This window comes from Thermobia domestica, chromosome 8, assembly GCF_964235325.1.
Source record: "Thermobia domestica chromosome 8, izTheDome1.hap1.1, whole genome shotgun sequence".
Taxonomy (NCBI): domain Eukaryota; kingdom Metazoa; phylum Arthropoda; class Insecta; order Zygentoma; family Lepismatidae; genus Thermobia; species Thermobia domestica.
The window spans coordinates 215,686,420-215,704,336 of NC_137461.1; positions in this window are offsets into that span (position 1 = coordinate 215,686,420).

Here is a 17,917-nt window from a genome sequence, read left to right on the forward strand (position 1 = left end):
ATAAATATAGAAAAGTAATAAAGCTATGAGAAACATCTTGTCTTCGCGCATGAAAAGCGTATGAAACTGATAGAATATTGATATGACGATTTTCTGTGAACGACGATTAATTCTAAGAAAAAAACTACATTACATTTTCTAACATATTTTCCAGAAATGAAGAATTGCAAGATAATTAATTTTATGAACCCTTACCCTCACCCTCATCTCCCTCACACTCACCTTCAACTGACACCCTCACCCTCCATCACACTCACCCTCCATTGACGCCCTCCACTCACCCTCCCTCACACTCACCCTCCACTGACGCCCTCCACTCACCCTCCCTCACACTCACCCTCCACTGACGCCCTCCACTCACTCTCCCTCACACTCACCCTCCATTGACGCCCTCACACTCACCCTCCCTCACACTCACCCTCCATTGACGCCCTCCACTCACCCTCCCTCACACTCACCCTCCATTGATGCCCTCACACTCACCCTCCCTCACACTCACCCTCAATTACTTTATCGCCCTCACCCTCCAACGCCCTCACCCTCAACTACTAAAATGAGGGTGAGGTGAGGGTGAGGGCGGCCCTCATGAGGGCAAAATGAGGGAGGGTGACCATCTCTGGTAGATTGGAGAGAATCCCGTACACAGTAAAGATAATATGATTTGTTGTTTGAAAAGATATTTTCACAATAATAATTAAATATTTATTCTAAGAATTTTTCCGACGTTGTGCTAAGAAACTGGTCTAGAAATGAATTTATATAGGCCTAAAGTAAGAAAGGTGGTGAGAGTATGAACTATTAAGGAAACAGTCACAGTATTGCATGTATACAACTGAAAGTGCCCTTTCTCACTCATTAAAAAAATCTTCGAACTTGACATTTTGTACCTTTATTGAACTCTGGTCAGTAGATGAGAAAACGGTTTTCAAAGCCAGATTCGCACAGAGAATAGAAAGTATAAGGTTTTCTCCTCCTTTTGCAAAATTTCCAAAACTACTCCTTGTAGGACATTGACAATTTAAAATAATGGTTTCCATAAGGCTAGAATACTAGTAAAATGAGGCTATGTAAATTGAGTCACTACTAGAGTTGAGAGGGGAATGTTTGATTCTTTTCTAGAATTTAATCAGACCACCAGGGTGGTACACTTGGGCGTACGAGACTATTTTTTTCTTCTTTTTGCACATAATGTGGATTAAAAAAGACGTTTGTGACATTCAGACTAAGAAATAAACTAGATGTTGATGTTTTAAATCTTTATTACATCTCCGTTGGCCGGCAGGGAATTGAAATTTTATACAAACATCAATTTGTTGCGGGGTAGCATCAAAATTGTAACAAATTTTATACGAACTTAATAAGTTTGTTACTGGATTTTCTATATATTTGTGAGTATGTGTGTGTGTTATTTGCGATTTTTTTTATTTTGTGCCCTCCATTCGATATAACATCAAAAACTATCTCAAAGAAGTGATGGCATTCTTCACGTCACTCTTCACCGTTGCCGAGATATTGGCCAAAACTGTTCCGATTTCGGGAAATTTAAGGAGCCATGCCATATCTCAAAAACCGTAACTCACAGAGGCATGATTTTGATGTTGGTCAATACCTAAGAAAATGGTGAGCATTTTGCTGCCAAATAGTAACGGATGGCCACTAGTTATATCTGAATTTTCAGTATATATACTGTCATAAAACGTTACAGCTCTATATATAGATAATCCAGTAGTTCCCCAAATACACAGGTTCCAAATATGCAAGTGTATTATTTGTGGAATTTAATACAATAAATTTAATATAAAATTTCATATAAATTTCGAAAAAAATAATGATTAATAAGTTCGTTCTGGCAATACTCTTCGAGCATACTCAAGTTGTTTTATTTAAATTCAGAATATAAAACGAATGAATAAATTGTGGTTAATACTAACACTATGATTAATAAATTAATACATATTTCCCATTTTAGTGCATCATATTAGCTGCATGCCTAACACGTTGATTTCTACAATCTTGTACGAGTAACACTCAATGATGATACCAGATGTCCATATTCTTAAATTTGATGTACAAATAAATGTAAGTTTTATAATTAATATTAGTCTGTTAAAATACAATGTACTGGTAAAATAATATATCAAATGTTGTAACTTTGAAATTGATTTCTCTTAGGAGATAATATTTAACTTCAATATTTCACATAATCTCATTCATCTTTCATAAGCAAAAACATAACTATAAAGTGTATTTTTTTAATGCTGACAGTATATAACATTAGATTAATGCAATTCGCATGAGATTTGATGTAAACCTTTCTCTCCCGGAAAATTCCATTTGGAACGTACTTCTCTAGACTTCTGGATAAGAAGAGGTTTAATGGAAATCTTGATTTGAATGATGAATTGTGGAGTTTAACTGTTAGTCATTATTATTAGGTGCATATTTCTTCCGTAACAGTAAACATATGGACAAGTCATTGGCATGTGAGTTTTTCGTGGTACCAAGATTATGACTCAACCTGATAGATAGAGGAATATTGGACATATTACATTACTCCATGCTCCTATACTATCCTTGTGTATGTACGTATAAAATGTTGAGTATTTGAACTTTCACAAAACAGAAATATGTAATTTACTTTCGTAAGTTCTACATATGCGGGGTAGGTGAAAGGGAAAAAAAGTAGTGTAAATGTAAATAATACTGACATATAATGACAAACTGATATAAAAGTTGATCATTACCTAATTGACTGATCCTTTATCTTCGATTATCTTGAAGAATGAAAGTAAAGTTCGGCTGTTCGAAACCAATATTACACACAAAAATTAAACCCCATATTCTAGACGATGTATTTCAAGCACCCAACCACAATATTTACATAAGTTTTCGTGAAGCTATTTACAAAGTTAAGTGTCCAGGAATTTTTCCTCGTAAGATATGATTTACTTGTATCAGTTCTATATGATTGTTGGAGCACAAAGTGTAAGCAGATTAGTGTCGCGTTTTAGATGCCTGAATTGGTCGATTGCTTAACTAATTATTGATTCAGTAAAGTTCAATGTTTGTTGTCTACACCGTGAACATGTGAGGCTATAATTACTTGTATCGCACTTGTTATGAATACTTACGAAATATTTATTACGAATATTTCATTTAAGATCATGAGGAAAAAGAACTGAGAGACTGCTGGTGCTGCAGTAAACCATAACGGAAATCATGATAGATAAACTTGTAGTAAATGTGTGTTTGCTCCATTGGATTAAAATACGAAGCTGTGGATTATAGATTAGATTTGATAAAGCATCATTAATATATGATTCAATACAATGTATAAGATTAATGAAAGACTTGGATGCTTGCTAGTCTTATTTTCTACAAAGGACTTTTAACAGCCAAGCGGCTTTATTTGAGTGATGTGTAGATTGGTTTCATATACAAGACAGTATTACTTCTAACTATAACACTTATGTAATTACGTCACGATTCTGGTTCAACAAAGAAACTGTTTTTATCGTAACTCGAATCAAATCGAATCAGAGAGAATAAAGCAGTAAGTGCTCGTGCTGTAACTATTAAGTTACATCCAGAACACATCATGTACCCAAAGCTCTTGAAATTAAAGCTTTGCACACATTACTCATAAGTACACAATGATAAAATAAAGTTAATTGATAAATGAAATAATAGTAATGGAATGGTAGTATTTGGTCTAGGAATTAATTCGTGCGGGTGGACAAGAGATGGCGCAACGAACGGAGCGTCCCACAGTTCCGTGTATCCACACATGTGTTGCAAACCCCTGTCATCGCGTATCGTTCGTAGTATAGGGCAGTGGATTAAAGCGTCAACAACACCAGTTTGTAGTTAAGTGAACATGGCGCAATTTGTGCATGATAAAGTGTTTTTGCGGGGTGTCCTGCTGCATTACTTTAACATGCAGAAAAGTGCGACTGAAAGTCATCGTATTTTGGTGGAAGTGTATGGTAACCATGCTCTAGCTGAGCGAACGTGTCAGAAGTGGTTTGCACGGTTTAAAAGTGGTGATTTCGGCTTGGCAGACCAAGAGCGAGCTGGACAGCCAAAAAAATTTCAAGACGAAGAATTGACAGCATTGCTCGAGCAGGATTCGTGTCAAACGCAGGAACAACTTGCAGCAGCATTAGGCGTTGATCAAACAACAGTCTCCAAACGCTTGAAAGCCATGGGAATGATTCAAAAGATGTCACATTGGGTTCCACATGAATTGAAAGACAGAGACGTTGAAAGACGAAAAACCATTTGCGAATTGCTGCTTCAACGACAGAGCAGAAAGGGGTTTCTGCATCGAATTATTACGGGTGATGAGAAGTGGATCCATTACGAGAACCCTAAACGAAAAAAGGCCTGGGTGAAACCAGGTGAACCAGGTCCATCACAACCAAAACGAGATATTCACTGTGCAAAGGTTATGCTGTGCATATGGTGGGATATGAAAGGTGTGGTGTACTATGAGCTGCTGCAACCGGGTGAAACTAAGAATGGAGAACGTTATCGACGACAATTAATGCGTTTGAAGCAAGCTCTGGCCAGAACACGACCAGAATGGGAGAACAGACATGATAAACTTATTGTTCAACATGATAACGCTCGCCCACATGTCGCAAAACCGATCAAAACCTATTTAGAAAATGTCGGATGGGAAGTTTTACCCCACCCGCCGTATTCACCAGACGTTGCTCCTTCGGACTACTACTTGTTCGATTGCATGAACAACGATTTGATTGGACAGTGGTTTACTTCTTCAGAAGATATCGAAACATGGGTCTCTGACTGGATCGCTTCCAAGGATGAGGACTTCTTTCGCCACGGAATCCGTACATTGCCTGACAGATGGGCGAAAGTGGTGGCTAGCGATGGACAATATTTTTCTTAAGGTATTTATGTATTTTGTGTTTGTACTACAGCTTCAATGTGTGCGTACCAACCGCACGAATTAATTCCTAGACCAAATAGAAAGCACAAATAACTTTAAATGAGGCAAATGGCTTGATAATGGAATTTACCTTTAAAACTATGCTTAAAGCTCCATTTTTAAAGGAAAGTCATTTTAAGAGGCAACGACACTTCCTTTAGATCTGTTTTTCCAGTCGCTTTGAAGTAGAGGTTTGGTTTTGTCAAATGAACATTTCTTCCTGCCGTGTTCATTCAAAAAGAAGACGAGAAGAGCTCTTTCAAGAACTTCAAAGATCCTTGCGATCATCAGCGATTGTAAAGAAATTTGAAAAGAAGAAGTTCTGGATTCAAACATTCATCACAACTTTTGTTAATTTCTTGTCCTTTCCAAGAATAAAGTAGTTGAACGTCTATCATGACCGCTGTGCATTTCTATTTTCTAAAAATGTGTAGGTAAATATATTTTAAAGTAATGATAATGAGAGTATACGTCCTCCTAACTTTAATAGTGAATAAAACATGCAATAGTCTATTAATTTAATTTTTAACAAACATATAGAAAAGTCATATGTCTAGATCTAGAGTGAACTAAATGTGTTCATATGTTTGTTGATTCTCGTTCAATCTTTGATTAGTACAGGAGTAATAAACTATAAATATATCCCAGACATCTGAGAAAATCAGTAGTGATGTTTGTCAACAATTATAACGTTTGAACGGTTAGTAATGTATAGACCAAATATTCTGGTAGCCATGGCAACAGTAAGCAGATGTATATAGCATATGTGCTGATTGTTAGGCACAGCTAAATGAGTATTTTTTGTATCCATGCAGATGTTTGGGAATTTCTGATTTCAGAAAGAAATGAATGTAAAGGAGGATCAGGATATTCCATAAAGTTTTGTTTCCTTCTCAGGAACCTAGTAGAAGAAACGTCCCATTAGGAAGCAAAATTTGGAAATCACTCTTATCGCCTAAAGGAAACAAGTTTGTCAATCAAAATCTGGTGAAATAATTATGTTAAATGCATTCCTTGAATGTTGAAGTCTGATTTATCAACCCGTTGGTCCCCAACCGCCGTAGTGAATGTTGATTATAACAGACTAGTGCTCTAGACATTGAAGAAGCATATAATACGAAAACAATGGGTACGTCAATGGAAAAAGTTGGGTATGTCAACACTGTAACTCCAGGCCATTTCCACCCAACACAGTTATTTCATACTTGGAAGAGTTACATTTCAGAAGAATGACACATCTTCATGTAGTCCAGTTTGTTCCCAGGTCGCATCTGGCTATTTTGCCATTTAGAAACGCAGTATATTTCTAACAACATTTGAGACTGATTAACAAGCCATAACATCCTCTAGTGGCTATTATGCAGCATTCCACAGAAAGGAACCACGAATGCGTTTCAAAAGCTGGAAAAACTCTGAGGCATATGCATTCGATTGACTGGGAAACGATTCGATACGCTTTTGACGATTAAGATAAGTATTGCTTTTCTTTCAATGACTTTATAAGTTGTTTTGGAGCATCCTTTGTGCAATTCAAATTCAACATAATTTTATATTTTGATAATGTGTATATGTATATGTATATGTATGTGGATGTGTATCAATAATGCTTTTGATAAAGTGGATACTTTCAAATATTTAGGATCAATATTAACAGACGAAAATCATATTCACGAAGAAATTAAATGTCGACTAAAAGCAGGGAATTCATGTTACTATTTGGTTCAAAATCTCTTGTCGTCGCGAATTCTGTCGAGGAATTTGAAGCTTAAAATATATAAAATGATAATCATGCCTGTTGTTCTGTATGGTTGTGAAACATGGTCGCTTACTCTGAGGGAAGAACATAGACTGAAAGTATTTGAGAACAGGATCCTGAGAAGAATATTCGGACCCAAGAGGAACGAGAATGGGGAATGGCGGAAGCTTCGTAACGAGGAACTACATAGTTTATACGGTTTACCCAACATTATTAGGGTCGTCAAGTCTAGGAGGCTTAGGTGGGCAGGTCATGTAGCTAGAATAGAAGAAAGTAGAAACGCTTTCAAAGTCTTGACTGGTAGACCCATAGGAAAACGACCATTAGGAAGACATAGGCGCAGATGGAAGGACAATATTAAGATGGATCTCGCAGAGATAGGAATAGAAAGTAGAAACTGGATGCAATTAGCTAAGGATAGAAGTCAGTAAAGAGCTTTTGTGAACGCGGCACTGAACCTCCGGGTTCCATAGGCCATAGAGTTAGTTAGTTAATTAGTTAGTTAGATAATGTGTATATACATATTTTGCAGCCTTTCAAATTGAACAGCCTTCAGAACCTGCAGCGTTATAAACGAGCAAACCTTGAGTTTATGATCTTAAAAGCTTCCAAAATAACAACTTTATTGTCCTATATCTCTTCATTTGCAAGACAAGTCTAGAAATCATCGTATTTTAATTCAACAAAGAAGTAAAAGATAAGCAAACAAATAAAAATATACAATTCAAAATCTCCAGTAATTTAGTAATTTTTAGAGATGATGATATGCGATATCGTAAGTTGAATGTCCAAACTAGGCATTGAAAAAATATTGCAATTTAATGAAAATATTGATCTTTTACAAAGCTGCACATTTTAAAATAAAAGAATATTGGTATTTTATATCTTAGTCATTAGTCTGCTTCTTTTATGTTAATGCTCAATTTACTGTTTAAACGATCTCGAAACAAATAAACTCAGTCTTACAATATCCTCTATTCTGTTGTAGTTTTTAATATGGAAATTTTATCTTATTAGAGATGACATGTAATATACCACTATAAACTTTTTTTTAAAAGAAAATACACTTCGAAAATGTTTCAGTGCATAGTAATAGCAGCTTGAGTAGCATGTTGGTGTCCAAATTCGAACTCGGTGTCCAAAATCTTAGAAAACCACACGACATTAGCATCTAGTTACCTCAATGTGATCCTAGTCTCCTTGACAAAAGTTGTGTACAGAGATTTTTAATGTGGTATTCTACAAATAATGTCAAGATGCATATCCTGCAGGATCCGGATAGAAGTGTGACGTTTCGCAATGAATCAGCTCTCTTGAGGAGTATAAACCTGGAGGAATCTATGGGGGTGACATCAGTTAACTTTACTGATATATTCTCAAATGGAAGGCCTTAATGAAGGTAGTTGTCTCCATTAGTTGTAGAAATACATAATTAAGTGATGTGTAGTAAATGAAGCCTTGCCTTTGTACTGAGGGACTCTTGTCAAAAAGACAAGAAAGGTGGTATGTATAAGCATGCGTCTTATGTGTTACTGATAGCATACATACTTCCTCTTGTAGCTTTTAAAAATCTGACGAATAGTATGTGGCATGCTATACTGGTACCGAGCCAATGTGATGTGAATTTCACAAAGAAAATTTTTACAGTGCACAGTCAAGCCGAAGGAAATTCTTTACATTTTATTAAAACACGTTCTCCTGCTGAACTCCACAGATCTAGGAATTCTTTGCTTTCATATTTGCAGCAAAACATCCAAGATTTATGAACATACACATAAGACCTAAAAATATCATTCGGGTTCTGGTTCAATATATACTAACACCCTCGATACGTTGAAGCGATTCCACTTCTGGTAAGAAATCACGACATCCACAATGTAGAATGCTTCCTAACATTTAAATAATAATGCAGAATAATAAAAACTCGTTTTACTGAGATGTACACTATCTTAGGAGTGTTGTTTATCTTCACTCGATATTTCTTCGACACAATATCAAGAATTTCGTTTACAGTTTCCTCAGATGTGACCCCTTTTAAATGATTCCAACGCTGAATATCGTTCATGTTCACACTACCATGAAGAATTTCTTTGAATCGCTTTTACACTATTCCATTGTACGTAGTCGAAAATTGATGTAATATGTTTCAAACTTTTATTATGTTTCAGCTTATTCTCTCCAAATGCTGTATTCAGTAAGCACGCGTACTTTTCTTTTCCATTTAGGATACTAAACAAGCCTTATTCGGGTTATAACGATTTCAATAAGAGTGCAAGAGACAAAACGCTACCGGAATTCTCAGGTTTATGTACTTAAGATAGGTGACTTTTACTACAAAATGAAATTTGTAAAGAAAGTGTTATGTTGTGAAGTCACCGACGTATCCAATGTCCATGGCGAATTATAAAACTGATGAAGAATTGATTGTAAAATTCGATTCAGACAAGCAGAAAACAAAGATTGCGGTTTTCTAAAATTAATTGCGGCGTATGTAACGTATGGAGCCGAAGATCTATTCTATTATCAATTTCGAAAAGTATGCAATCATGTTTAAAGAACGTTGGATAAGGTTGGTGTGCAAAATTTGTACTAAAATTATGGTGAATCATTGTTGATCTTTTAGTTGCTACAAAATGATTAGTTACCTCTCAAATTCAAAAATAAATAAATAAAAGTACTCGAAAGTTTCGTGAAATCAATACATCAACGTTTTCAAGTATAATGATCTCTTATTTCACCCTATTTTACAGTAAGACTCAATATTTGAACTATTAGTATCTTCAAATGTGCATTATTAATATTGATGCTACTATGATGATAACCTTCTACTAAAATCTGGAGTGCAAATTATGTAAATAAACAAAACCTCTTCATACATACATTGTATTAAACATCATGTCTTTATACATATTGTTGCGAGGAATGACGCATCTATGTTTCCGTACTAACATCAGACTGTCCAGGGACAATGAAATAGACTGTATACAATAAACTAGATTATTAAGGAGTAAAATGTTTTAACCATATTAGTGCCCAATTAGTCAGAATAGGATCGAAACATGCCCCAATGTGTATGTATGTTTATTTTATAAACAATTTTACATTCTACCATATGATGCACTCTCATAGATATTTCATTCAAATTGAAAGCTGACAATGAATATTATATCTTTATCGTTATTCTCGCAGGTATTTTGTTTATATAATTTGTTCTAATAATGAAAATATTTACATAACGTAAACATGTTGCTATATGAAACAGCGTTTTAAACAATAATAAACCATAGCATACTAAAAGCCTTATGCTAAATTAAAACAATATTGAAACATACAGTAATTTTTTTACGAAATGCTTATGCTTCACAATGTGTAACATTCTACAAAATGTGTGTTTTCATTTTTTAGTTTGCAGTATATTAAATATGTCGTACAAAGGGATTAGTTTTGTTCTCACTGTTGATACAAAATTATGAAAGCAAATAGCATTTAGTGCAATTTATCCTTTACAGTAATCGTTGTTACTCACCTATTATTTGCTAAACGCAGAAATAAATATCATTCATCAAGTATTGTAAGCGCAATATAGCGTAACGATATCCTGATATGTAGAACAATAGTTTGAAAGGATATTTGTCAATAATAAATCATAATGCACCTATTGCGAAGAAAAAAATGTTAAATTACTCTAATATAACAATTCTTATATTATCATGTAATATTTGTTGACCAGTTGTCAAGGAATTTCGTTAATATAAATTTAGATAGCAAGTGCTGTGAATCTACTTACTTTTTACGTCATATTTATGTAGTCTTTGCACATTCATATACTTCTTAAATCATGAGAAGTGCATATGTCTCAGAATGTCCGATAAATGAGAATGACAAACCAGTCGGATTGAAAATCTCGATTGATTACACAGCCAAACAACAAATAAAAATTCTGCGCATCAGACTTCAGAGTATCGATTCGATGAATTTTGTTACGTCGAATCCAAATTCTGAAACTCCAGGACGATCGATAGTGTCAATTCTTGTATGGGAGAAAAACATTAGTAGCATTTAGGATAGGGAATATACAAGTAGTACTGCCATATGAAAAAACAAACGTTCAGGGCAGTGGAAACCGGGATATGGACTCAACGTATTTTGTTACACAGAATCCAAATTTCGAAATCCCAGGACATGGCAGGATCATGGCAATTTTTTGTGAGCGAAAAACTTGAGCGATTTTGAGTAGAAAGGACACTTTCGCCCATAAAACAAAATTGGCATGGTTAATTGTCGTAGGGTTTCGAAATTTAGATTTGGCGTAATAAAATAGATCAAATCCACACCCTGGTGTCCTCTGCACAGAACTTTCTTTTTTGTATAGTGGTGTTACATGTGTCTTTCCTATCCAAAATCGCTTAAGCTTTTTTGCCCATGAAAAACATTGACACGATCGATCGTCCTGGGGTTTCGAACTTTGGATTCTGTGTAACAAAATGCAGCGCATCATCACGCTGGGGTCCGGTGCACAGAACGTTTACTTATATGTGTCTCTGTGTGTGTGTGGCTGTATTATTAAATCCATCCTCTTCGGGAATTACAACAAAATATTGTGAATTTCACTCCACATGCTCTATATTTAGATTTATTTTGCTTTTGATGAAACATTAACAAATAAATGAGTCAAGTGATTTTTCGTATAGTTGACTGGTTAGTGTAGTGTTTGAAATGGACGTGTGCCGAGATTCGTTTCTTTTGTGAGCAAAAAAGTATTATGAGGCAGCCGAAAAAGCAATTTACCTAATAGTTAGTTGAACTTATAAAACTACATGAATAACATCAATAATAGTCCATAAACTAAATAAGTACTACTTCATTAGAAGCTTTCTATCAGTTTCATGGGTTTTAGTTCTATTTCTTAGCCAAACTAGATGGTTTAGATATATAAAATGAAACACACATAAAATATTGAATTTCGTAGGAACTTTCTGAATTGTTCGTAAGCTGATACTTACGCAATAATAAGTCGAATAAACAAATGTGTAATTAATAGCAATTATCCTTGAAACTCCAGTCTTGATTCATTTGCTTCTGAGAACATAATGTTACATCATGTCCTATAATTCATAAACCTGAAATATATTGGTAGAGAAATTTAGATGAACGTATGCTGAGAGTAGAGAGCAAAGGGAAAAGCATGCCAAATATGCATAACGCGAGAACCAAAACCACCAGCGTGCGGATCATCAGGCTGCAATGTTCATACATCAAACAGTTATCATTCCGCTCAAGTTACATTGAAATAACACCGGCTGTGGACTGAGAGCACAGATGAGCCGGGGAGAGCAGAGGAGGAATGTTGGAGGAAGTGCAGATCCCCAGTCTCGCAATAGAGTGTTATGAAGGGGAAAAGTACTGGTACTCCGCTATACCTCAAATTATTCAAATGGGAGTCGTTGTCATGCTTGAGCCGTCTCATGGAAACTGTTCAACACTGGTTTCTACTAACGTTCGACATAGTGGTAGCGCATACGTAAATAGGAATAGAATATTGAAGTTGCCATATTAATGCTTAAGACAAGCTTCTAAAGAGAATAAGCTTTTAAAATCAGAGTGTTTAATCTCGATAACTTTACGAAATGCAGAAGGAATTATCAAAGTTCAGTACATCTACTTTTGTACAATAAGTATTATATTTTCTTTCCCATTGCATAACTTTTTCTGTTTTAAGGTTAATGATAGTAGCATATAGTGTAAACATAATTATTTTGATTTGTCACGTCAATCAAAAATATAGGGTGTTTCTAAGTAATTACCGGGAATTTAATTGTGTCATCTCTTTCATATAGAATACTGAAGCGAAATATACCTTAAAAGGAAAAGAGTTATCCATACAGTGTTTTCTAATTTGCAAGTAGTGTTTCGTAATGAATCGCAGCACAGCGCCAGTTATAATAATGGAGATGACTTCAAGCGAAAAATGACTTCTGTGACTTGAAATTCACAACGGGTAACTCAGCAATTGGAGTGCAACGTGCTTTTCGGCGGGAATATGGATGTGGTCTGGAATCGGGTAACAATATTCGAAGTTGTACAAGCAATTTAAGAATACGAATTGTCTCTACAAGGGGAAGAGCTTCGGAAAACTGCGAGTATAAGATGAGAAAGTAGAACAAGTAAGAACAAGTTTCGTTTTGAGTCCCAGGAAATCTCTAAGACTGGAATGTCATTTCCAGGGAATTATTTTTGTCGTAGTACGTAGGGAATCGTTTTTGGGTACTACCATTACCTGCTGACCTCTCTTAATTAATTTATAAAATAGGATTATATCGGCAATGGTTCTGTTACACCAAACATGCTAAATTTACAAAATGATTACATACTAAATTGTGCCATGTCATAAGGGGATTCCACATTGAACGCTTGTAGCTTGTGCAAAAAACTCTTTGTGGTATTGTCACTTTCGAAGCAAGGATCGTTTATGTAATCTTTATGTAATACTATATATACATAACTAAAATTTCAATATTCATCTAAGAGCACCCTGTTTATACTTAAATGGAATAAATAGCATATAACCACATGATCAATAAAATTAATTACTTCAAAATTATTTTGCTGAAACAAGAAAACCGACATTATACAGTTCTACTCAATCGACATTTGTATGTATGTCTGTCAGTCTAGCTGTTTACCTGTTCGATTTTAAATTCCGCAAAATTTATCCGATGTTAATGAAACATGATATATAACGGGATCCAAAAATTTAATACGGACATTAAATTTGCCCTTAATTTAACTCTTAAAGAAGCTCTAACTATTAGTAGATGACTGCACATGAACATATCATTCAATTGAATTTAGTAGGTTGCGACAATATTCAAAATAATTCAACCAAATTAAAGAGATGGCTATTTGATCTTTATCAAAGACAGATTAAGTAAATAATTAGAAAAAATCCGAGAATTTACAAATATGTATTTCGTTTCTACTATTGTTATGACGATTTAATTTTACTCTTTACAAGATGTTCTCAACAATCAAATCTCGTCGACGAAGGAATAAACAAAGTACCAGAAAATTACATATATTATCATCTGATTATAAGTGGTATGTGCGTAAAGAGCATGTGTTTCACCAATAGAAAATAACAATAACAATCTGCTAGTTAACGAAGTATATTGTTACATATTTCCTAGCGGAATACCCGTTCTTCGCTGGAGAAAATACGTGTCATTTTGGATATAGAAAGCAGAATTTAGATTTAAACTGGATCGGAAGTGTCCTTGTTAGTCTCAGCAACCCACAAAACTAAATGTCCCTACATTCGGCACTAATAGGGGACATTTTCAATCATTTTTGTATATATATATATCAAGTTGCAGGGCTGAGTTCGGATTTAAACGGCATCTGAAGTGTACTATTAATCTCAGAGACCCCGAAAATTATGGATACAACACTATTATCGGCCATCTTTCGATCATTTTTGATATCTCCCCCTCCCTTAAGCTGCACCATCAAAGTGAAATGATAAAAACAATCCCAGACCCGAACATCTCCTATGTTGAAAATCTGATTGAGTTCGATATATACATACAAATAATTTATTTCTTGCAAGAAAATAAATTAAATGCTGTTAATTATTATTGGCAAATAATGACATACTTTTAGCGTCACAAAAAAAATGATTAGCTACAAGTGGAAATTTACCCGGACATGTTATCTTGCCCAGTTTGATGTGGCCTTTCGACTAATACATGTATTCTATAAATGGGCCATATTTCAATGAAACAGATATTAAGCATGAAGAGCTAATGATAAGTTAGGCCATATGGTCTCAACCATAACATGTACTATCGTATTATTTAAATTATAATGAAAAAAATAATGAGGGTATATTTTATTATTAATTTCTGCTTAACAAGTACGTATCATGATTCTTATGTAGCATCAATTTTAAGCTTTACAAATGAATTGATTATTATCGATTTTTAGTCGGGAGCTTTCAGAGTCAAGTATATAATTTCATTGATAACAATGAGATCTTCCGATTTTCATATGCATCGTCATTGAATATTTCAGTCCGTAAAATGCTAATAATGTTGAATTTATTCAATTTGTCTTTGGATAAAGTGTTAATATTTGTCACTCGATTTTGAGTTCATTTTCAACATCGTCGCTTCCTACAGAATCTATTAATTAGATAAGTGGTAAGTACTCCAGTGTATTGGTTCAATGTCAATCCTTTACTCTTTTGTAAAACTGGGTTTAGAAAACTGAAAATAGAATAATATAGTTTGCCTTCAATTTAGCATCTTTTCTCAGATTCAACTGTAATGAGATGTGGACTTACAATTGACTGTAGATGTTTAGATCATCTGAGATCCTACCAGAAATAAAACCTTGGTTCTCTTGTGCAAAAACCAAATGCCATTGTATTTGAATACATCATTAAAAGCGATCTTCACTAGCAATCCTGTGTATTATGAAAGCAAACGAATGTATTTCTCGTTAATTTGAGATTTTCTTCACCTTGCTCTTGAGGCAACAGATTAAATTCTTAAGTTTCCAAGAAATCACTTGGCTTGTTTCAGGATTTTTTTTTTTTTTTTTTTTTTTTTGCAAAAGTTGAACATGGTTTATATGACTTACGAATCCACTATTAGAATTTCATCATAGCTAAAAGATGAGTTTTGTAATTCTTTAAGTAACGAACCAGATTCGATTTCGAAATATAGTATCTATGGTTTAGATCCTATGGTAAAACTAAATTCAGATTTCTGATTTATATCTTTGATACTAGAATAACATATTTAAGCTCTAGTCCAGAGCAAATAATCAACCTACACAAATAAATAATACGTATACTGAATCTAGTCCAAACTTTAACTTTTGTTCCTTGATAGATTTCAGTATATAAGGCCGGATCTACACGACGATATTAATGAACCGGTGTTCTGCAAAATTATTTCTCTCCATTGCTGTAAAATGAAGTGTTGTTCTGTTTATTAAAATAATGCAATATATTTCGCAACTTGTATTATTTTCAGTATACTTTCCTACTCCATCTTAGTTTAATTAATTAATCTTTGAAGCTTATTCGACCCCTTTCTCCAAATTCAAATTTGAATATATTCTTGCTTGTTGTATCGTGTATCCCTTATAGATATTGAGATATATTTTCATATAATATCTGGATACAATGTTATTTACAACAGAAAATATGCTCATTAATCTATAAATGCACATTATAAAAGCTGGGGTCCAAAAAGCGTAATGGAAACCCAGGAGAGTCTTGTGAGCGTCGAAAGTGGAGCGTACGGTGCATATATATATCTTTAGAAGCGCATTGAATCGGGCATGACAGACGCCAGACTTGACTTCGATGAGAAGAAATCGAACTTTGATATTTAAAACCAATTCAAGCACATTCTGGATAAGTCGGGTGTAATGAATGAACCCTACTATCAACAAGTATGTCGTAATGGAGAAACAAAGATGGCTTTTGATTGAGTTCTGGACCAGCATGCAAGGCAACGATCTGTGGAGGTTTCAGTCAAATCAGGCGTGATAATGTCATTCCAGACTGTATATCGAAGTCTGCTCGTCATTGGTGTCGATATCCAACAACTGCATCATATGCTCCACTAATTCTAGCGCAGAAAAAGGGGTCACCATGGATCTCAATGAATGGAGAAGCGAACTGTTGACCGATGAACATTGATAGTTCGTACGTTGATTCTTGTCGCACGCATATCTGGAAAATACAAACAGCACGTTTTTATTCCAGTATATTTGAACACTGTGTAAAGAGATCGACATGGTTGTAGTAGCGCATTGGCCTATGTAGACATGAGTCTGAACCGTCGTATGAAATCATCGTCTGAACCGTCGTACATCTTTGATGCTGAATCGATGACTGTTCAGAGGTACAGGGACAACGTTCTGTAAATCTATGTGTGTTTTTTTCAGGTACGTAGTTGTAAATAGTTTCTGGTTATGAATGAGGTTCATATCAAGCTAACCTTTTCGTCGATAATCTAGTGACCGCGCGAACTCAACTCTTAAATCCAATTGGACATACTTGGGACCCGTTGAGGAGATGCGTTGGTGCCCGTCGTCTGCCTTCAAAGACACACCAGGGACCTAGCATTGCTCTTTGTGAAGAGAAAATCGTCTCTTCCAATAGCTTCTCAACAACCCGATCTTCAGCCTGAAGCGTCGATGTAAAAGATGTGTAGCTGATTCAAGGTGAACCTACTCCGTACTAATCTGTTTCCAGTGCCAACACAGCGACTCATAGCATTTTTGTTTTGTGCATGCTTTGACCCGTTTTTGGTCCATTTGTGTTGCGTGATCACTGCTTTCATGAATTCTCCCTTTGGTGCGATTTCTTTACTTTCTTCGTGCCCTATGTCTTCGAATAGTTAATATGTATAACTTTGGGACACAAAGCCTTTCTCCTAACCCTTCTCAAGAAAAGTAATTTTTAAAATAATAATAATTTCATTTCAGAAATTAGTTTGTAATCATAATATTTCTCATACGTAGAAGCTTTGCTTTGTATGTAATTAAAAACAAAATTACGATTTGCTGAGCAAAACACTATATTTACTTTTTAAAAGTAAATACATTGTTTTGCTCAGCAAATAATAAGTTTAATTTAGTTAGTAATCAGTGTTAGTAGTTAGGATAAATTCATTATTTGTCAATCATATTTACTAGCTGAACCTTTTTGAATATGGTGGTATGCCCAGCTGCACTTTGTGGAAAACTTATAGTGTACACATAATTCTCGTGAGTCTAATACCATTCGTGAGGTTCAGGCATATAGTTTCTGAAGTTCATGCATATAGTTTATGAGGTTCATGCATATAGTTTCAGATGAGAATCTACAGTGATTCCAATATATATACTATCAAATAAATTTGCTATTTTCTTCTTGCAATAGACGAAAAACATGCGTTCTGATAATATCCTAGTGATGATTCCTATGCATTAAACATATGTCTTAAATGATATGTAGGTATCAAACTTTCCTTTTATTCAATAAATATACCTTTTAAGTTTAAAATTTATTTTCTTTACCTTTTACATACAATTGTTGTTTATGACGCACAGAATATTTCATACACATTCTGTCAGGCTGAAATATTGCATTAAGCCTTAAAACGAACAAAACAATTGTAACAAAAGCTTTTGTGTCTGAATTCGAATAA